The 21635-nt window shown below is 45.1% G+C and overlaps 1 non-coding gene and 1 pseudogene across 1 annotated transcript; both read right to left on the bottom strand.

Annotated features, from left to right (window-relative positions):
• LOC113406189 overlaps positions 1-7948 on the bottom strand; it is a 34988-nt pseudogene extending 27040 nt beyond the window's left edge.
• A 2554-nt stretch (positions 7949-10502) lies between these two features.
• On the bottom strand, positions 10503-10575 carry TRNAV-UAC. The gene has a single exon. It is a non-coding gene; the product is annotated as a tRNA-Val (tRNA).
• Positions 10576-21635: the final 11060 nt, after the last annotated feature.

A 21635-nucleotide genomic window follows, 5' to 3' on the forward strand; every position in this document is an offset into this window, starting at 1 on the left:
ATTCACCCCTGTGCAGAGGACCAGCCTGAGCTAGTAAGCCCTTTTTAGAGGACATAAGTGGCAGAGGGCAAATGTGCTGGGGGTGAAATCCTGGGTCCGTTGAAATCCATAGTTTTGCCATTCTTCTCTGGGGCCAGGATTTCACCCATAGTATTTAAATTGCATTTAAGTGGTGCATAGGCCTCTTGCTGGCCCTCTGCACAGGTTATCTCTCCTTTTGTGAGCCATTTGTCAAATATTTCAGCCCTTTGACGTTTCAGCTGTAAAATGTGCTCTTTGGGCCAGATGCTCAGCTTGTGTAAATTGGACACACTCCACTGATTTCATACAGTCTGTGAAACGACAGTGATTTACACTAGCTAGCAATCTGCTCTTGTGTGAATTGTGTTACGGGGACCCTTCTGTTCAGGTTTAACAACCAGATTCAGTCAGGTTCTTGTGTTTTTCCAGGGCTTACTCCTTGGGTGCTACAAAAGCAGCACACACACCAACAACGTACGTTTCGTGTGCCTTAGTCCTGAGCTGCAGGGTTCAAATGCTTGCGATATAGTAACTCAGGACAAAAGTTTCAAAACTGCCAAAGTGATTTAGGAGCTTGTGCCCCATTTTTCAAAATGGACTTAGGCACTTAGTGGTCAGTCAGTCCAGGATTTTACCCCCTGTCAGAGGGGCCCAGCAAACTTACCGTTGCCACTTATAACCTCTAAATAGGGCTTTACTGGAACTTAAGTGAAGCAGAGGTCTTGGGCTGTTCCTCAACACAGGGGTGAATTCCACTGAATGTGTATCATGTGTACCTTGTGTATGGGACAGATCTGAACAAAGTTGATTTCAGTGGGAGTTAGGCACCTAGGTGCTTTTGAAGATCCTACTAGGTGCCTATCGGCATCTTAAAGCACCTAAATACCTTTGAGAATCTGTCCCTAAGGGCCTAGTTTGCTTTTGAAAATGGGACTTCAGCTCTTAAGTTTCAAGGCCCCTTTCAAAATTTGATCTGAAGTCTTCACACCAATACAACCCTCGGCTGTTCTACAAAGATTGCCAGTAGACATCATCAGAGCTGCTGTGGGGCATAAGGGGGACCTGTTCTCCTATCTGCTATCCTGTTGACGTGTCCCCCTCAGTGCAGTTGCAGGTCTTGCGCATTTTCACTCCCGATCCCCGCTCTAACTTTATTCATGTGCTTTCTCCACAGCCAATAGGGAGCCAGTTGTGATGCAGCTATGTGTGTCTCCTGGGCTGAGGCCACCAGTTCATTTCAGTAACTACCAACCAGGGCAGGATTTGAGCCAGAGACATAAATGGTGAAAGGTCAGTATCTCATTAGCCATCTCCTGAACCAGCCACTTCCCCAAGAAGAGACAGATGCTATTTTGTTTTAAACTTCTCTCTGCTCTTTAAACTTGCTAGGAATGTTCCATATCCTTTCCCTTTAACACAAACTAGAAAATAATGATATAAACATCATGTTTTGTGACCTGGGGTAGGCAGGACACAAATATGTATTTGGAAATTTAGGCATCTGAATTGAAATCCTGGCCCCGCTGAAGTCAAAAACTTCAATTGAATTCAGTGGGACAAGGATTTCACCTCAGGCATCTTAATTACAGATGATCAAAAAAGAAAAATTATGAAGACTTCAAAGTTTTAAAATTGATTCTGTTTCACAACACCCAAAATGGATCCACTTCAGAGTTCTAGTTTTTTTATTTTTATGTGTGAAAAGTCAATCATTTTTTAATAAAAAATGTTATCAAAAACCACTATCAAAATGATTATTACAATGTTTTGGTAAATGGAAACAATTGCAACAACCATTTTGATAATGTTTTTGATGTTTTCAGTAATGTTTGATACATTTTTCAATAAAAAGGTATTGTGAAAAGTATTTGCAAAAACCAAATAATTTCAAAAACAGTTTTTCAAAATGGGTTTTTTTGCTTTTGAAAAAGGCCCTTTTTTAATTATTCTTTTTCATCTGAGAAATGTTGAGCAGCTCTGATCTTGAGATTCACACCATTTTTCCTTAGTATTGATAGGCATAAGGTATATTGCTGCCATTAGATGTATTGGGGTAGCCTGGGTGTAACTTAAGGTGGCCCTTAATATGATTTGAATGTCTTGTTGTTAAGCCCACAGCTAATACAGAAGAGGCTCATTTTTTTAAAATGTAGGGATGAGTTCATTTTTCCATGCATATACAGACACCGACAGAAGAATGCAGAATAAACATGTCACATTCAATGCGTTAAAACATATTTGTGTCAATAGAAAGCTCGGTGTGCACTTTATTTCCATATGGATTTGGGACCAACAGCTGCTCAGGCACTAGTCACAAGAGCTTGCCTTAGCACCATCTGCTGCTGCTTTGGTAGGGCCCATTGCAAATATAAGAACCAGCCAAAAGGTGCATGTCAAACTGAAGAGAACAACTAAATTGGTTAGTACAGGATAACTGCTCATAGCTTACGTGACTGACCTGATGGCACCTTCTTGATGGTGTAAGCTACATGGAGAAGCTGATGGGAATTCTAAGGGATTGGGATAAAAGACTGGACCGCAGTCATTTTAACGTACAGGAGGTAAATGTGCAGTATAAAAGGCACTTCAGTGAGGAAAGAGAGAAAAACATGAAATACAGAAATCAAAGTTTGGAAAGTGATGGCGCAAGTAATTTTTTGCAGAAATGTGGGTGCCCAATCAAAACGAAACAGTGCTGGGATTCATAGGAAAATAGAAACACATTACAATAAAGCCCCTCCACACCCAGTCAAGTAATGCTAAAGGTTTGGCTTAAACCCATAAGTTCCCGGTAGAAGACTGACAAGTCAGCTACATGCAAACTAAGACAGAGAGATATGGGATATTATAACAGTGTACAAATATCTGAAAGGAGCTAAATTATTGTGTGAGATACTCTGAGCTACAACAAGGAATAATAGGATGAAATTAAGACAGGACTAATTTGGGAAAACTGTCCTGATCACAAGAAGCATTAGGCTAAAATAATGGACATGGATATGAATAGGTTTGGGACTTTAAAAACTAGACTAGACAAAACAATAAAAAATATACTGAAAGGAACAATTTTGCATTCTCAGACGGATGAATTGGATTATCTATATTCTCTGACTTGTGAAATTCTGTGATCCTTAATGTGGTTAGATATTAAGGGGTGAAATCCTGCCCATTGATATTAATGGGAATTTTGCCTTTGATTCGAATGAGGTCAGAATTTCAAACGAGTCTATAAATGTATCTACTTGTAGCTAACGCTGGTAATACCTAGGCACAATGGGGTTAATTAAGGATGGAGGGTAGCTGTGACCCCTACATTTTCTGGCTTTTGACAACTCATATTAAACTCCTACTATTGATGGTTTCCTTAAACTTAAATTTTGGATAACTTCAAAATCAGTAAATACTTGTCAATTTTTCTTCAGATATCTATTTTTTATACAGTATAGTAGTTCTTTTGAAACCTTTCCACTACAACTCTGATTTTCCAGTTCTGGAAACCGCTGAAATATCTTTGGAAACTAAGGATCTGTATAATCAGAAATGCAATGTTATGCTGCCAAGGGTCACAACCAACCTTCACTTAATCAAGAGGCTTGATTCATGAGAGACCAGCTCTTTCATATTATACAGTACCTCATTTTTCAAATAACTATTATTTACTCCCTGATTAAGAATCATTACAGTCTCCTGTCCAAATTTATATTTTGGCAAATTATATGTCAGTTTTTTAAAACGGCAATTATTTGGTATTCAGAGAACTATGAGAAATCATTTCTCTCGCGCGCTCTCTCTCAAATGCAAGTGTACATAAATTACGTCTGCTCTAGAATTTTTCCTTTACACAAATTATTATGTCTACAATAGCACTTACAGAAGAGCTCACTCTCTACCCCACAGCCAGTGGCAGAATAAAGAGGGGTGAGTGAAACAAGAAATATAAACACAAACAGCCAAAAGTGCCTACAAGCAGGTACGGTGCATACCTTTGTAGCAGAAAAGAAGAGACAGCAGGATGTTTTCCATCTTCAACTGCATCTCTTCTTTTGTCTTTCGAGAATGAGTACTTAGCGTGCTGCACAGCTTTCTGAGAAGGAGTGAGATTAACTTAAGCAATGCCTGATTAAGCACCTTACTCTCCTTAGCTCTCATGGTTTTACCAAATACAATCAAGCCAGCCACACACTACTGCAGTCATCAAAGCTCCATCCTAAAGAAGATATCAAGAGGAACAATATTTAAAAGGCATGACGTGTATAGTGTGTACATATATTTCCCCCTTCATTTTTTCCCACCATAACCACTTGGTGATATTTGTTTTTCTAAAAACTATCATGCTTAGAAAACAGCCCTGGTTATAATGTTTTCTCGGCCCACAAAGAGCAAAGGAATGAGAGCAGCAATGACTTAATCTAGGAGAAGCAGCACATTTGACCTATGCAGTGATTTATCTGCTGACTACTTGTAAAATCTTGAACCAGAAAATAAACCACCATAAGAAGCCTTCCTTTGCTAAAAGTTCTACCTCATAGTATCCTTCCATTAAAAGTCACTATGAGACAATTTAAATTGCAGACCATTGTAATAACAGTTTTAAACAGTGAGAGCCGTCTCTAAAGTCTATTGAAGTCAGTGGAAAGACTCTCACTTTGGCTCAGAGCCTAAAGCCCTATTAATTAGGTATGATTGTCGGGGACTTTAGTGGAAGGATAGTATTGGTGTTTCTACTGAAAAAGAGATTCAGGAGATCTAAGATTTTACAGGTAGCCAGCAGATAAATCACTGCAAATGTCAAATGTGTTGCTGCTAGATTAAGCCACTGCTGCTTTCTGCCCTTTGCTTCTTATCGATTAAGAAAATGTTACGTAACCAGGGATGTTGATTTAGCACAGCATTTTTAAGAAAAGGTCATTGAATGGCTGGAGTGAAAAAAAGTCACATAAATATAACTTAAAAAGTCAAATATCCTGGACACTCTTTCCAACCCCAAATAATCTTTCTTTTTCCACTTCACATCACTAGAACTGTACTGCTTCTGTGGTAATCATGCCTAAATGTAACCATAATGGGGCAAATTCATCCTGGGTGTAACTCCATCAATTTATACAGAGTTTTACCAAGGAAGACTATGGCCCAATAGGTTACATCTACACTGCAAGAAAAGACTCATGGCTTGGCCATGGATGGCTCAGGTCAGCTCACTTGGACTTGCAGGGCTCAGACTGAGGGGTAAATTTCAGTGTAAATGTTTGGGCTTTGTTTGGAGTCTGGGCTCTGAGACTCTGCAGTGTGGGAGGGTCTTATAGCCCAAGGTCCAGCCCAAACTCAAACATCTGCACTGCCATTTTTAGCCCTGCAGCCTGAGCCCCGAGCTCTCAGACTGGGGTCTGCAGGGTTTTTATAGCAGTCTAGTCAAACCCATAGTTGCCACAACAGAGCCTGCCTTCTTAAACCCCAACTTAATTATACAGTTAAATAATAATAGTTAAAAGGGAGGGGACATTTCCTCCACCTCCGCCTCTCCTTTCCAGCTCAAATAAAACTCTTGCTGAGAGGTCACGGGTGAAAGCTGGTCCTTTGTATCTATGTACTATGGTGCTGTTGCTCCTATTCTCTCTCTCTCTCTCTCTCTCTCTCTCATAGCCTCCCATAGCCTGCTAGAAGTTGCCCTGGGATAGGCATGCTCTGAGCAGCCTTCGGGGGGGGGCAGTGCCTTAGTGGCACAATTGAACTGCTAATGAGTGATGACCTATCTCCTTTGAGTGATGACATATCAGCTGACGGGAGAACTTTATTTAAAAAGTTCAATATCCTTTTGCAAATAACGTAACAGTTCCAACAGTTAATTGCTCTCCCCTTCAAATCCACACAGCCTGTACCTTCTGTGGTACAGTAGATTAGAAAGTCCCTCCACTGAATAGTGACGAGGTATATTTTTAATGTTAGAAATTCTTGGTAGCAGGAAGAAACAATTGTTTTTCTCCCCAGAAGATTTGGGATCATGGAGCCGCTCTCTCTGAGCCCTGGAATGGACTTTAACGTGAGACACACTCGAGTTTTCTTTTTAAGTCCCTTGCACTCATGTATGATGCCATCCCTCATGGTGGTGATACTCAGTGCTATTCAGACAGCCTGCACAAGGCCTATGCACTACCCAAAATGGGACTTGGGTAGTGCATAGGCATGTGATGGCCCTATGCACCGGGTGAATTCCACTGTCAGAGAATATACTTGATGGCAGCCTTAGGCCTATGACTATAATCCTCACTAACCAACTAAGAACCTCCCCTTCCAGTGACTTCCCCCCTACTTCCTTTCCGCCCTACAACTGGAGGAGTGTTAACTGGCCACTTCACTTTGAATGGTCCCTTGAAATATGTGTTAACTACATCTGCTAAACAATCTGTTCCACCTTGTATTTAACTGTGACACTGAGTCAGTTTCCCAGACCTGAAGACAAGCTCTGTATAAACTTGAAAGCTCGTCTCCCTCACCAACAGACAGGGGTGGTGAGTTGTATGGGCCAGTGGTGCCCATGCTCCACCAATATGAGAGTATGGGGGGCCCGGCTCTACCAAAGTTTGGGGCTGGGTCTCTCCCCCGACCCCGCCTGCTGCCCCCGCGTGCCTCCCCCGGAATGTCCCCCCAACCACCCCCAGGCGATTTAAAAGGGCCCGGGGCCCCCGCCACCACCGGCAGTGCAGCGGGGCTAAGGCGGCTTCCTGCCCCGCCCGCTCCGCTTCCGGAAGCGGCTGGCACATATCTGCGGCCCCGTGTGTGTGTGTGTGTGTGTCTCCGTGTGCTGTCCCCACCCCGAGCGCCGACTCTGCCAACTGCGGCCAATGGGAGCTGCGGGGGCGGTGCCTGCGGGCAATGGCGTGCGGTGACCCTCCCCACCCCCCTCCGCCTAGGAACTGCTGCCAGAGGGGGGTGTGGGTCACTTTTGGGAGCTGACCAAGGTAAGCGCCACACCCGAACCCCCTGCCTCAGCCCAGAGCCTGCACCCAAACTACCTCCCAGGGTCCACCCTCCACACCCCAACCCCCTTCCCCAGCCCAGAGCCCACCCCCCGCACCCAAACTCCCTCCCAGAGCCCACACCCCACACCCCAACCCCTGGCCCCAGCCCAGAGCCTACCCCCAACTCCCTCCAAGAGCCCGCACCCCCTCCCACCCCCCAACCCTTGGCCCCAGCCCAGAGCCCGCACCCCAACTCCCTGCCCCAGCCCAGAGCCCACACCCAAACTCCCTCCCAGAGCCTGACCCCTCACCCCTCCCACACCCAAACTCCCTCCCAGAGCCTTAGGCAGGTGTGTGTGTGTGTGGGGGGGGACTTGGACCCATTCTGGGCACCACCAAAAATTATACAAACCTGCCACCCCGCCAACAGAAGTTGGTCCAATAAAAAATATTACCTCACCCACCTTGTCTCTGTAATATCCTGGGGTCACATGGCTGCAACAACACTGCATACACCATGTAGGAGCATTTTTATAAAGAAAGTTAAATGCAAAAATATCAGTCCAATGCAATTTGAGATGGCCCAGATTTTAAGTCTCTGATTCTCTTATTTAATATTGTGTTGATTTTGTTGTATGCAGGTAAAATCAAGGGGAAAAACAATTATATACACACACACGACGGGAATTGCACTTTTCCCAAGCATTCAAACAATGAAATATTTGAGAACAAGTGAATTGACATCATGGATATAAAATCAAAGGTGTTTAAAGCTGTACAAACTAGCTTTATGTCTTGGATAAAATATGCTGAAACTTAGCTGAAGTGACACAAGCACAGGAGCATGAACACTGTCCTGCAGTTCTTTGGCGGAGACCTATGTTAGATAATGCAGGTGGGATGAAGCCGCCTTCACATCAGTGATGATATCACCAATTACCTACTGTGCTGACCTCAGTGTTCCCCGCCATGCGTCACAATGAGGCTATTTGCATTCAGCAGCAGAAGTCTGTGCGTGGGTGGCGGCAGCAGCAGCAGAACTGTTATTATCACAGCAGCTATCAGTACTTAGAAACACTCATCCCTCTTCAGAGGCGGCACAGGATGCTACTCCCTCTGTCTCTTTCCCTCGCTTCCTGATAGTGCTGCACACTCCCCATGCTGCATGCATCAGTGTTTCTAGTCACTATTGTCTCCTGGGTTATAGAATCAAAATATACTCCATGAAACTGGGAATTGCTCATCTGTTCTGTACTCACCAGTATACATTAATTTTATAGAGGTCTGAATCACAGAATCATAGGAGACACATTTTGTGGTCCTTTAGTGAGCAAAACTCTCACTGCAGTCCACGAAGGTTTGCTCAGATAAGGACAAAAGAGGATGGTCCATAGAAACCAGAGACGGAAAAGACCTCTTAGGACACATCAGGCCTGATTTACACTCACACTGGCAATTCCACTGAATCCAGTCCAGATTTACACCATTAAAGAGGATCAGACTGAGCTACTCCAGCCATTCACTCCAGGAGGAGGGAACAGTTAAAGATTGCACTCTATGATCTGTTCTCCTGTGTTTATTTATCCACATATTGTTTTATAGTGCTCATCATCACAGTATCTTTGCATCTTACAAATGTAAATGGATTTAGTTTTATGACACCCCATTGAGGGAAGTATTCGGTGGTGGTTAAAAAAAAAGAAAAGGGTAAACTAACCTAAAGTCAACTTCAGATTCCCCAAATGAGAAGATAAATTCCATAGTCCCCAACTGAGAAGTGGGTAACCTCAGTTTACCTGAGTTCAGTCTTGACTACACTACTGTAAGTATTAGTACCCCAGTTTAGAAATGGGGAAAACTAAAGTGCACAGAGGTTAAAGCCCAAAAATTTATAAGCTGGCACTGACTTTGGGTGCCCAATTTGAGTTGCTTTGGAACTGATTTTTCAAAGGTGCTGATTACTTGTAACTTCTGTTTATTTTGGTTGAGTCTGCCTACCTTATTCATGTTGAGTAGCACTTTAATCCACAAATATTCCTGTTGACCTCAATGGGGACCACTCAAGAAATGAGGTGGTACTCAATGTGACTGATGATTATCAGAATCTGGCCCTATGTTGAAGCTATCTGTGCTAAGCACTATTAAAAAGCAAAGCCTGTGTGTCCTCAGCTGGCCACTCAGAATCCGTAAGCATTTTTGGCCTTACAAACTTACCAGAAGTAATGGCTGTAGAAAAGCTGGGAGTAGAACCCAGACCGCCTGACTCCCACGCCACTGCTTTATCCTTTGAATAGATATTTATACCTGTGCAAAGAGGGTTTAAAGTGCTACCAAATCAGAATGGTTGTGTCTTATACACACTTGGCATAGGTGTAAATGACACACAAGGTGCAAGACAGAGGAGAATCAGGCCCAAGATCACCCTTCCTCTCATGCTAGGCTTGTTTCCATAGTATATTCCTCAGTTTGGAATAATTCCCTCTGGTATATTCTCCAGGGAAGAATGGTTCACTGGTATATTTTCCCGTGCTAGGATTGCTCCTTATGACACAGAACACAATCTGTGGTCTGTGGATCAGCGGTTGTCCACAAAGCACTTATGCCACAGGCTAACTGGTCATATGATGCTGGCTCTCCTCCATATTACCAGGTGCAAAAGTACACTAACAGAAAATAAAATGCATTAAATGCTTTCCTAATATTTCTTTGACATATGAACCCTTGCTGTATGTAGGTGTCCCTGGGAATTTACAAAAGGAAGTCAAATAGCAGGAGATGTGAGTCACGATTAGAGCTGGCCAAAAATTTTTGAATTGTTTATTGAAAATTATCTTTTTTTTTAAAAGCCATTTTTTCCCTGAAAAATAACTGACATTGTAGCAATTACTTTTTTCATTATTATAAAGTTGCCTTTTGAAAAAGAGACTTTTTAATCCAAATTTTTTTTTATTTAAAACATTCTTGAAAATGTTGTCAAACTATTTCCTTTCCCAGAAACCCCGTTTTTTATCAACTAAATAATTTGGTTTCAAATTTTTATTACAAATGTTTTGAAAAGATTGTTTTAAAGGAAAAAATGAGTCAATTTCAAACCGTTTGGAACAAAACCTGAAGAGAAGTGCTATTATTTTACACAAAGTGTATTCAATAGAATCATAAAACTAGAAGAGTCCTTGAGAGGTCATATTGTCCAGTCCCCTGCACTCCTGTTGATTTTTTGGCAAGCTCTCTCTGCATGGCACAGTGTCTCTGGTGAGATAGCAAAGCTAGAGAACCCCCGCAGTGTGGTGAATCAAGGCAGGAACAGGAGCTTGGCTTGCACGTCGCTGGATGCAAGCCGCAGATGCTGCCCCATTTGGGTGCACGCTGCTGCAGTGTCACAGGTCACAGACTTCAATCAGGTTTATTTATTTAGAAATGTTACTATAAATTCTCCTGAACAAAACCCCAGGCTGGAAAAACGGGAAGAATCTAACTATCCACTTCCCCGGAAAGAAACCTCACCCAAAACAAAGCCGCAGGCTTTGGTTCCACTGGGGCTCGAACCCAGGACCTTCTGCGTGTAAAGCAGACGTGATAACCACTACACTATGGAACCGCCACATGACTACAGTCTGCCATCGCCATTCTTATGCAGGACGCTACCGCACGCCTCCTGCTCCCCGCCCCGCCGCGAGAACCAGCGCTGCTAGCCCCGGCGGCTCGAGGCCCCCAGCGCGTGGCGTTCCGCACGCGGCGCCTCCGGGGAGCTGAAGCAGGAGCCGCAGCGCGCGTGGGGCGGGACTCAAAGCAGCCCCTGTGCAGAGCGCGTGTCTCCCCCTTCCCCCGGCGGCTGCTGCTTGCGGCCCTGGGAGCGCGTGGCTTGCTCCAGGCCGGCCCGTGCAGCTCCCAGATAAGGAACCGGCCAGGCATGATACTAGTGGCACCGGGTAGGTTGTTGGGAAGGAGCCTCCTGCCTTAAACATCCTCTCGCCTGCCCTCATGCCACAGCTGCAAGCAGTGAGCGGCTCCCTGCTCTGGAGGTCAGCACAGAGCATGTGCAGAAGGATGTGGTTGAGTTTCTGAGTGTAACAGAAACTCTCCAGTTCGTGCCTGTAACTTACCTTAGGTCTGGGTAGAGCACAACAGAAATAGACACAGGTTTTTAATTTCTTCTCCCCAGCAGCATCTAAAAGGTGAGTGTGTGGCTCAAGATGCTTGGCGTTTCTTAGGCGATTGGCCCAGGGATGTGAACCGATTGCTCCTGGCATGTTAGAAGGTTCAAGGAAAAAAGAAAATATCAAGCAGGATATTTTGTAGTAATCATTTAGTACCCACAGCGAGTTCCAGGTGCAGAGACTGACTCTTCCTGCCCCAAGGAGCATACAGTCTGAAATGACAATCTTACTACACCTTGCACTTAGATAAAGCTCTTCATCCAAGGATCTCTGTAAACGCATTTAGAAAGATGGATGTGGCTATCTCTGGGTTTATAGATGAGGAAACTGAGGCCCACAGAGGTGTAATGGCCGCCTCAAGCCAGTGGCTGAACAAAAATAAATTTCTATTTTGTATTCAGAACGTTTGCAATTCAAATGGAATTTCTAGCAACCAAAGGGGTCATGTCCACACTGGGTACTGTGCTGGCTGTTCTGAGAATCATGCTGGAGTCAATCCCCAAAGCACTTAATAAATTTAGTGCTGTTTTGTAATGTGGTTCAAAGACCAAACTCCCTTTTATCCATGCTGATCAGGGAAAGTGGTAGACCCCTATGAGCCATATTTTTCAGAGGCAATGAAATGCTTTTCTTGAACACGCTTTTTTGGGGAACGTGGGGAGCACTTGATCCTCCAACCATTTTATAAAACTATAATATAATTACCAACTATTGGGACAGCATGAGTAGCAGGATGAAACTCCCCTATTCACACTAACCAAGGAGATGGTTGTTGGTTGATGGTTGTTGACCAAGGAGATGGATGCAAGGAGATGGTTGTTGACCTGGGTTGTAACACTATTGTGTTTAAACACTAATAATTTAGCTCAGTTCTCTAGTATGAACAAAGCCACAGTAGTACTGTGCATGAGGGCTGAGGGTCCTGCAAAGAGTTACATGTGACATTAATTGTAATGGAAGTCAACAAGATTACTCACCTGCATAGAAGTTCAGCATGTGTATGACTATTTGTAGCATTGAGGGCCTATGTTGTTTGTGCCTCAATGCAGATTTTCATTACATGTCTGAAGGAGCAGTTAAGAAGTATTTAACATTTTTAATTAACACATTTTAATGTTTTAATAATTTTTTCAGCCCTGGACTATAAAGGCTTTGAAGGGGCAGTAACAGTAAGTAGGTGGGTGGGGGGAATCAAACTTTGTTTGTCTTTTTAAAAGTGACACTATCAGGACTGACAACTTTGTTTTTATTTGCAGCCATAGTTGTATATATCCTGCCAGTCCCCTGTTTTGCTTAGTTGCTCTATTCTTGAGAACAAGAAGAGAACAGATTCTTAAATTGATATATTTCATTTCAATACCCAGAATGCTGACAGAATGTTTAAGGGGCAGGATGAGCATAGTGAGATGCATACATGCCCCTGCTGTTTCTGGGGAGCGTTGCTGTGTGGATTTGTTATAAATCAGTTATGGGAAAGTATTAATGCAATAATATATTGCAGCTTTTTTTAACCACTTTTTCATTGGGAGGAAAACAACAGTGATATATTTTCTTTGGCGTAGAGGATAGTTTTTTTAAAAAGAGATAAGGAAATGGGTGGAATTTGTTGCTCTTATATAGTGCCCCTTTAAGAAGTTGTGAGATAGTCCAGAATGGATCCAAAGTAGTGGTTATTATGATATATCCTAACAATAATTATGTAGTACATATTTGTGATTGAATTTGTTTGCGAGCATTAAGAAAACAAACCAGATACATTTGCTTTCTAAAATCTGCATAAAAATATTAAGCATTTTCTTTCCTTTAAATGACAGAAGTCAAAAAATGTAAAGAGAAGCCTAAAACTGTGTTCTTTAACCCACCCCATTTTGCCTCTTGTTCTAGCACATAAGATCTGCCGTACCCAGGACACTGGGTGCTAGGGTACCTAAAGGATAAGTTATTGCCTTAACTGAGAGGCTTCTGTTTTTTAACTAGATCATTACTTTTACTTTAATGTGGGTGTATTTTCAGTGAACACAAACAATACGTTGAAAGACAGACAAGAGCGTTGGAGGTGCCATTTTCTTACAATGTAGCTTTGAGGATCTGTGTTCTGTCAGTAGAGGGCTCTCAGTGCTCACTTTGATGAGTTGCTCATTCCCTATACTTCCTGATGCTCTCCTTACCCAATTAACTGTTTCTGATCTTTATGGTATAACATAAGTTTGTGTAGGTACAGTGAAGCACAGCCTGTAGGTATTCTGAAATAACCTTTGCAACATTGCACCTTTGCAACATTTTTTTAGTGCTAGTTAACACACCTCAGTAAGAACATGATCCTGTAAACACTTGTACGTGCTGGGGCTTCTTCCCATAGTATATGGGCTTGGGCTTCACCCCCATGTGATGGGGCTCGGGCCTTGGCCCCAGACCCCATCAAGTCTAAGCCAGCCCTGGCAACCCCATTAAAACAGGGCCGCAACCCACTTTGGGGTCCCGACCCACAGTTTGAGAACCGTTGCTTTAGTGATTAATTCTCATAATATGTACCTTCAGTACCTTAAATACACTTTTAAAAAAAATTCATTAGTTCCTGGAGGCCTCAGTAGGGATGAAGGATTGTTTCTCTCCCCCCCCCGCCCCCCCGAACAATCTAAATAGACAAGACAGACAAAAGTTGGGAGGGGAGACTGAGGCCTGGTCTACACTACGAGTTTAGGTCGACTTTAGCAGCGTTAAATCGACTTAAGCCTGGACACGTTTACACTACGAAGCCCTTTCTGTCGACTTAAAGGGCCCTTTAAACCGGTTTCCTAACACCACCTCGACAAGGGGATTAGCGATAAAATCGACCTTAGGGGGTCGGAATTGGGCTAGTGTGGACGGAATTCGACATTACTGGCCTCCGGGAGCTATCCCACAGTGCTTCATTGTGACCGCTCTGGACAGCACTCTCATCTCAGATGCACTGGCCAGGTAGACAGGAAAAGCCCCGCGAACGTTTGAATTTCATTTCCTGTTTGCTCAGCGTGGAGAGCACAGGTGACCATGCAGAGCCCATCAGCACAGGTAACCGTGATGGAGTCCCAGTCCCAGTCCCAGGATCGCAGAAGAGCTCCAGCCTGGACCGAACGGGAGGTACAGGATCTGATCGCCATCTGGGGAGATGAAGCAGTGCTCGCCGAACTCCGAAACAGTAAAAGAAACGGCAAAACATTAGAAAAGATCTCCAAGGCCATGAAGGACAGAGGCCATAACAGGGACGCGCGGCAGTGCCGCGTGAAAATTAAGGAGCTAAGGCAAGCCTACCACAAAGTCAGAGACGCAAACGGAAGGTCCGGGGCAGAGCCGCAAACATGCCGCTACTACGCGGAGCTGCATGCCATTCTAGGGGGTGCAGCCACCACTAGCCCAAGCGTGTTCTATGAGTCCCTCTCTGCAAACGGGGAAGCGGGTTCGGCGGACGAGGAAGATGAGGATGGAGAGAACATAGATAGCTCACAGCAGCAAGGAAGCGGAGAAACCAGTTACCCCAACAGCCAGGATATGTTTGTCACCCTGGACCTGGAAACAGTAACCCCCGAACTGACCCAAGACCCTGAGGGCACACAGGGGACCTCTGGTGAGTGTACCTTTGTAAATATTACACATGGCTTAAAAACAAGCGTGTTTAATGATTAATGATTAATTTGCCCTGGCAATCGCGGCCAGTACAGCTACTGGAAAAGTCTGTTAACGTGTATGGGGATGGAGCGGAAATCCTCCAGGGACATCTCTAGAAAGCTCTCCTTCATGTAATCCCAAAGCCTTTGCAAAAGGTTTCTGGGGAGGGCTGCCTTATCCCGTCCGCCATGGTAGGACACTTTACCACGCCAGGCCAGTAGCACGTAGTCTGGAATCATTGCATAACAAAGCATGGCAGCGTATGGTCCCGGTGTTTGCTGGCATGCAGACAACATCCATTCCTTATCACTCTTTGTTATCCTCAGGAGAGTGATATCATTCACGGTCACCTGGTTAAAATGGGGCAATTTTATTAAGGGGACATTCAGAGGTGCCCCTTCCTGGTCTGCTGAACAGAAATATTCCCCGCTGTTAACCACGCGGTGGGGGGGAGGGTTGAAGTGACCATCCCAGAGAATTGGGTGTGAGGGGGAGGGGAGTTAGTTGGGTTTGTGCTGCATGTTAAACCTGAAATCGCAGCCCCTCCTTTTACATTGCAAACCCATTTTAAATGGCACGGGTGCTTGGTATGGGAAATGAGGGCAGAACTGTTTGAAACCATCCCCACATGTTAAGAAGGTTAAAAAAGCCCAAAGACTATATGTCTTACCATGGCTGCCTGCAAGCTGAAATCTGTGTCCTGGCACTGCGTGAGTGATCTCTCACACCAAACCAGGAGACTCTCAATATAAGAGGAAAAATGCGACCTTGTAACGAAAGCACATGTGCTGTGTGATGTTGTGAACAGCAAAATCTAACGTGAAAGAGTCTACCCATTGTTCTCTAAAATGTATCTTTTTTAACAACCTCTCCCTTCTCCACCAGCTGCAAATCTTACTCCTTCGCAGAGGCTAGTGAATATTCGAAGAAGGAAGCGAAGGACGCGTGACGAAATGTTTACTGAACTTCAGACTGCCTCCCACGCTGACAGAGCACAGCTGAATGCGTGGAGGCAGTCAATGACTGATTTTAAAAAAGCCCAATATGAGCGAGAGGAGAGGTGGCGTGCTGAATCGCGGGCTGAAGAGGAGAAGTTGCGTGCTGAAACGCGGGCTGAAGAGGAGAGGTGGCGTCAACTTGTAATCAGAAAGCAAGAGTCGATGCTCCGGCTGCTGGAGCATCAAAGTGATATGCTCCTGCGTATGGTTGAGCTGCAGGAAAGGCAGCAGGAGCAGAGACCGCCGCTACAGCCCCTCTGTAACCAGCAGCCATCCTCCCCAAGTCCCATTGCCTCCTCACCCAGACGCCCAAGAACACGGTGGGGGGGCCTTCGGCCACCCACTCACTCCACCCTAGATGATTTCCATAGCAATAAGTTTTAAAGTTTTAAATTGGAGTGTGTCCTTTTCCTTCCCTCCTCCCCCACCCATCCCGGGCTACCTTTCCAATTATCCCCCTAGTTGTGTGCTGAATTAATAAAGAATGCATGAATGTGAAGCAACAATGACTTTATTGCCTCTGCAAGTGGTGCTCGAAGGGGGGAGGGTAGTGGGGGAGGGTGGGGTGGTTGGTTTGCAGGGAAGTAGAGTTAACAGGGTGGTGGGGGAGGGGCAGAGGGTTCATCAAGGAGCAACAAACAGAAGTTTCACTCCGTAGCCTGGCCAGTCACAAAACTGGTTTTCAACGCTTCTCTGATGCGCACCGCGCCCTGCTGTGCTCCTCTAACCGCCCTGGTGTCTGGCTGCGCGTAATCAGCGGCCAGGCGATTTGCCTCAACCTCCCACCCCGCCATAAATGTCTCCCCCTTACTTTCACATATATTGTGGAGCGCACAGCAAGTAGCAATAACAATGGGGAGATTCTTTTCGTTAAGGTCTGAGCGAGTCAGTAAGCTGCGCCAGCGCGCTTTTAAACGGCCAAATGCACATTCCACCACCATTCGGCACTTGCTCAGCCTGTAGTTGAACAGGTCCTGACTGCTGTCCAGGCTGCCTGTGTATGGCTTCATGAGCCATGGCATTAAGGGGTAGGCTGGGTCCCCAAGGATCACGATAGGCATTTCAACATCCCCAACTGTTATTTTCTGGTCTGGGAAGAAAGTCCCTTCCTCCAGCTTTCGAAACAGAAGAGACTGCCTGAAGACGCGAGCATCATGTACTCTTCCCGGCCAGCCCACGTTGATGTCGGTGAAACGTCCCTTGTGATCCACCAGGGCTTGCAGCAGCATTGAAAAGTACCCCTTGCGGTTTATGTAGTCGGTGGCTTGGTGCGCCGGTGCCAAGATAGGGATATGGGTTCCGTCTATCGCCCCACCACAGTTTGGGAATCCCATTGCAGCAAAGCCATCCACTATGGTCTGCACGTTTCCCAGAGTCACTACCCTTGATATCACCAGGTCTCTCATTGCCCTGGCAACTTGGATCACAGCAGCCCCCACAGTAGATTTGCCCACTCCAAATTGATTCCCGACTGACCGGTAGCTGTCTGGCGTTGCAAGCTTCCACAGGGCTATCGCCACTCGCTTCTCCACTGTGAGGGCTGCTCTCATCCTGGTATTCTGGCGCTTCAGGGCAGGGGAAAGCAAGTCACAAAGTTCCATGAAAGTGCCCTTACGCATGCGAAAGTTTCGCAGCCACTGGGCATCGTCCCAGACCTGCAACACGATGCGGTCCCACCACTCTGTGCTTGTTTCCCGGGCCCAGAATCGGCGGTCCACGGCATGAACCTGCCCCAGTAACACCAAGATTTCCACATTGCTGGGGCCTGTGCCTTGTGAGAGGTCCATGTCAATTTCCTCATCACTATCGTCGCCGCGCTGCAATCGCCTCCTCCTCAGCTGGTCCTGGTTTGGCTTTGGCATGTCCAGGAGGCTCTGCATGTTTTCCAGGACAATGCGCGTGGTGTTCATAGTGCTCAGAATTGCCGCGGTGATCTGAGCGGGCTCCATGATCCCAGTGCTGGCTATGGCGTCTGGTCTGAAAAAAGGCGCGAAAGTAGTATCTGACGGACCAGGGGAAGAAGGGAGGGAGGGAGAGAGGGAGGGAGGGGCGAGTGACACCGCGTACAGGTACAGGGAATTAAAATCAAGAAAGGTGGCTTTGCATCAGGGAGAAACACAAACAACTGTCACACAGAATGCCCCCCCCCCAAAGATTGAACTCAAAAGCCTGGGTTTAGCAGGAGGGAGGGGGGAAGCAAATGAATGGAGAATAAATCTATTTTTTACATCTTAAGACGACGGCGCAGCATGACTGATAGCCCTTGGCATTTTCTGGGTGCTTGGCAGCAAATACTGGGCGCTTGGCAGTAAGCCTTCAGGTCTATTGCACGATCTGATGCCCACTGCAGTATGACAACGATGGATACCAGTCGTAATATACTATCTTCTGCCCAAAAGGCAAGGGGTTGCTGCTGTATAGCAATGTTGCCCCATCCTGCGAATAATACATCTGATAACCATCATCATCAAGGCAAGGGGGCTGGTGCAATGCAGCCCCACGGCTGCCAGCCCCATGTCTGCCAGCACCCAGATAGCCCTCGGCCTCTTCTGGGTGCTTAGCAGACAATATTGGGCACTTGGCAGAAAATAGCATACTACGACTGATAACCATCATTGTCTGCCCGGGTGCCCATGATCGACAGCCACTGCAGTACGATGACGACGGTTACCAGTTGTAATATACCATCTTCTACCAAAAGGCAAGGGGCTGGTGCAATGCAGCCCTACGGCTGCCAGCCCCACAGCTGCCAGCACCCAGATCGCCAATGAAGGCTACCAGTCATGCTGCACCGTCTACCGCCAAAAGGCAGTAAGCTGCTGCTGCTGTTTAGCAATGCAGTCCCACGTTTGCCGGCACCCGGAAGAGATATGGTGACGGTGAGCTGAGCTGAGCGGGCTCAATGCTTGGCGTGGTATGTTGTCTGCACAGGTAACCCAGGTAAAAAGGCGCGAATCTATTGTCTGCCGTTGCTGTGACGGCGGGGGAGGGGCCTGACGCAATGTACCCAGAACCCCTCGCGGCACTGCTTTGCATCATCCGGGCATTGCGATCTCAACCCATAATTCCAATGGGCGCCGGAGGCTCCGGGAACTGTGGGATAGGTACCATAGTGCAATGCGCCGGAAGTCGACGCTAGCCTCGGTACTGTGGACGCGGTCCGCCGACTTCATGCACTTAGAGCATTTTAGGTGGGGACACACACAATCGGCTGCATACAACCGGTTTCTATAAAACCGGCTTCTATAAATCCGACCTAATTCTGTAGTGTAGACATAGCCTGAGGCACAAAGGCCGTTGAAGTGACTTGCCTGTGGTCACATGGGAGATGAATGGGTGAGGTGGGACCAGAATCCACATCTCTGACTCCCAGTCCAGTGTACTATCTAATGCATTACACTACCTTGTCATACATTCAAGAAAAGGGAACTTAAATAGGATTAGACTTAAAGTTAGATTCAATGGTTTCTTATGAGGGGAAACATCAGACTACTGAAATAAATATTTTCCCAGAGGCTTTTAACATGGGACCCTTTGAAGATATCCCCTTGCCATTTTTTTTGTTTTGTTTTGTTTTTTTTTGTTACGAAATGTGATGTGATTTAAGGCAGAGGAAATCTGAGTTTAATGTACTCAGGGAGGCATGTACTCAAAATGTCTGTGTGTGGGTAGGTCTGTTTGTGGGTGTCTGAACCTCAACATTAGTTTAATTTGTCTGTTTTTTTAGTTTCCATTTTTAAAAACTTGAATGCAGATTGCTATGTTTGGTATTATCTTGGCAATGTCACATGATCTTCAGACTTTGATGGATTTCATCTTTCTAGTGTAATTTCAAACTGAAAAGTCAGAGGAATACTTTGAATTTTTCTTTAGATTATTATCACAATAGTATGTACCTTTCAAGTAAAAAGGGAGTTTGTATTAGAAATATGAATGAGTATCTATCGTCTCCCTCGGTAGCTGTTTTTGAAAGTGAATTATTGTGTAAAATCATTGTTAGATCTCTTAATCTATATAAAAGCTACATCTTTTCAAGATACAAAAAGCACCAAGTACCTAAGAAACCTATTATGGGACATTATAAGTAAAGTGGGTGTTTCAGGGTTACAAAATTGTACCTTTGGGACTCTGTCTGTAGTTTGGAGATAATGTTTTGCTTTTTTACTGAAGACGTTCTGATGGCTTACATGTTTTGGCCCAGTTTCTTTTCAATTTCAAAGCCTCACACCCTTGTGACTGAATGCACCCCTGTATTCACATCCATAAGAACTTAAGAACAGCCATATTGGGTGAGACCAAAGGTCCATCTAGCCCAGTATCCAGTCTTCCAACAGTGGCCAATGCCAGGTGCTTCGGAGGGAATGAACAGAACAGGTAATCATCAAGTGATCCATCCCCTATCACCCATTTCCAGCTCTGGCAAACGGAGGCTAGGGACACCATCCCTGCCCATCCTGGTTAATAGCTATTGATGGACCTATCTTCCATGAAATTATATAGGGGTTTGTTTGTTTTTTAAACCCTGTTACAGTCTTGACTTTCACAGTATCCTCTGGCAAAGAGTTTCCCACGTTGACTGTGCGTTGTGTGAAGAAATACTTCCATTAGTTTGTTTTAAACCTGCTGCCTATTAAAAATAAAGTCAGAGGTTTTGGTTTCATTGGGGTATGAACCCAGGAGACTCTGCATGTAAAGCAGATGTGATAACCACTACACCCTACACACCATTGTAGTAATCTTTGTACAAAATGTGCCTTTTGAGGTGGTATCTGAAAACTAACAACTCACTGGTCAATAACATCATGATGAAATGTGTGTAGCATGATTATATGTAAAGTTATAAACATAAGCTGAAATTAGGTCTGAAATGTGTTTTACCAGTCATGTCTGGGTAAACCAGTTTCTCAGAGACAAGCTGATCCTAGAATCATAGAATATCAGGGTTGGAAGGGACCTCAGGAGGTCATCTAGTCCAACCCCCTGCTCAAAGCAGGACCAATCCCCAACTAAATCATCCCAGCCAGGGCTTTGTCAAGCCTGACCTTAAAAACCTCTAAGGATGGAGATTCCACCACCTCTCTAGGTAACCCATTCCAGTGCTTCACCACCCTCCTAGTGAAAAAGTTTTTCCTAATATCCAACCTAAACCTCCCCCACTGCAACTTGAGGCCATTACTCCTCGTTCTGTCATCTGCTACCACTGAGAACAGTCTAGATCCATCCTCTTTGGAACCCCCTTTCAGGTAGTTGAAAGCAGCTATCAAATCCCCCCTCATTCTTCTCTTCTGCAGACTAAATAATCCCAGTTCCCTCAGCCTCTCCTCGTAAATCATGTGCTCCAGCCCCCTAATCATTTTTGTTGCCCTTCGCTGGACTCTTTCCAATTTTTCCACATCCTTTTGATACCTCTAGTCAGGTGTCATCAAAGCTGATGGCAATCATCTGTCAAATGGCCATTCTTTGGGAAGGAAGAGGGGCAGGGACAAACTGATCTGCATTTTAGCAAACAACAGCATGGAACTTCTTTCACCACCAGCGTCCTTGTCTACATCCTCACAGCAGAAATGAACTTTAACTAGGGATAATCCTTGGGAAAATGCATTTCAAGGGAGGACTGGACTATAAAGGGAGAAGCAAAAATAACCCTAGGTATCTCTTCCTATCTCTCTCTCTCTCTTTTCTTTTTCACCTAAGACAACAAAGGAAGCAGCCATTTGACTCTGGGAGAGATGCTGACCTGAAATTTGGTCAGCCCTGTTGCTTGGGGCATGTGGTAAGAATTTTATCTTGAACCAAGTCTAGTTAGTTAAGCTTAAAACTATTTCTAGTGCTAATCTTTATTTCTCTTGTAACCATTT

Source organism: Terrapene carolina, unplaced genomic scaffold, assembly GCF_002925995.2.
Source record: "Terrapene carolina triunguis isolate 2854851 unplaced genomic scaffold, T_m_triunguis-2.0 Scaffold23, whole genome shotgun sequence".
Classification (NCBI taxonomy): domain Eukaryota; kingdom Metazoa; phylum Chordata; order Testudines; family Emydidae; genus Terrapene; species Terrapene triunguis.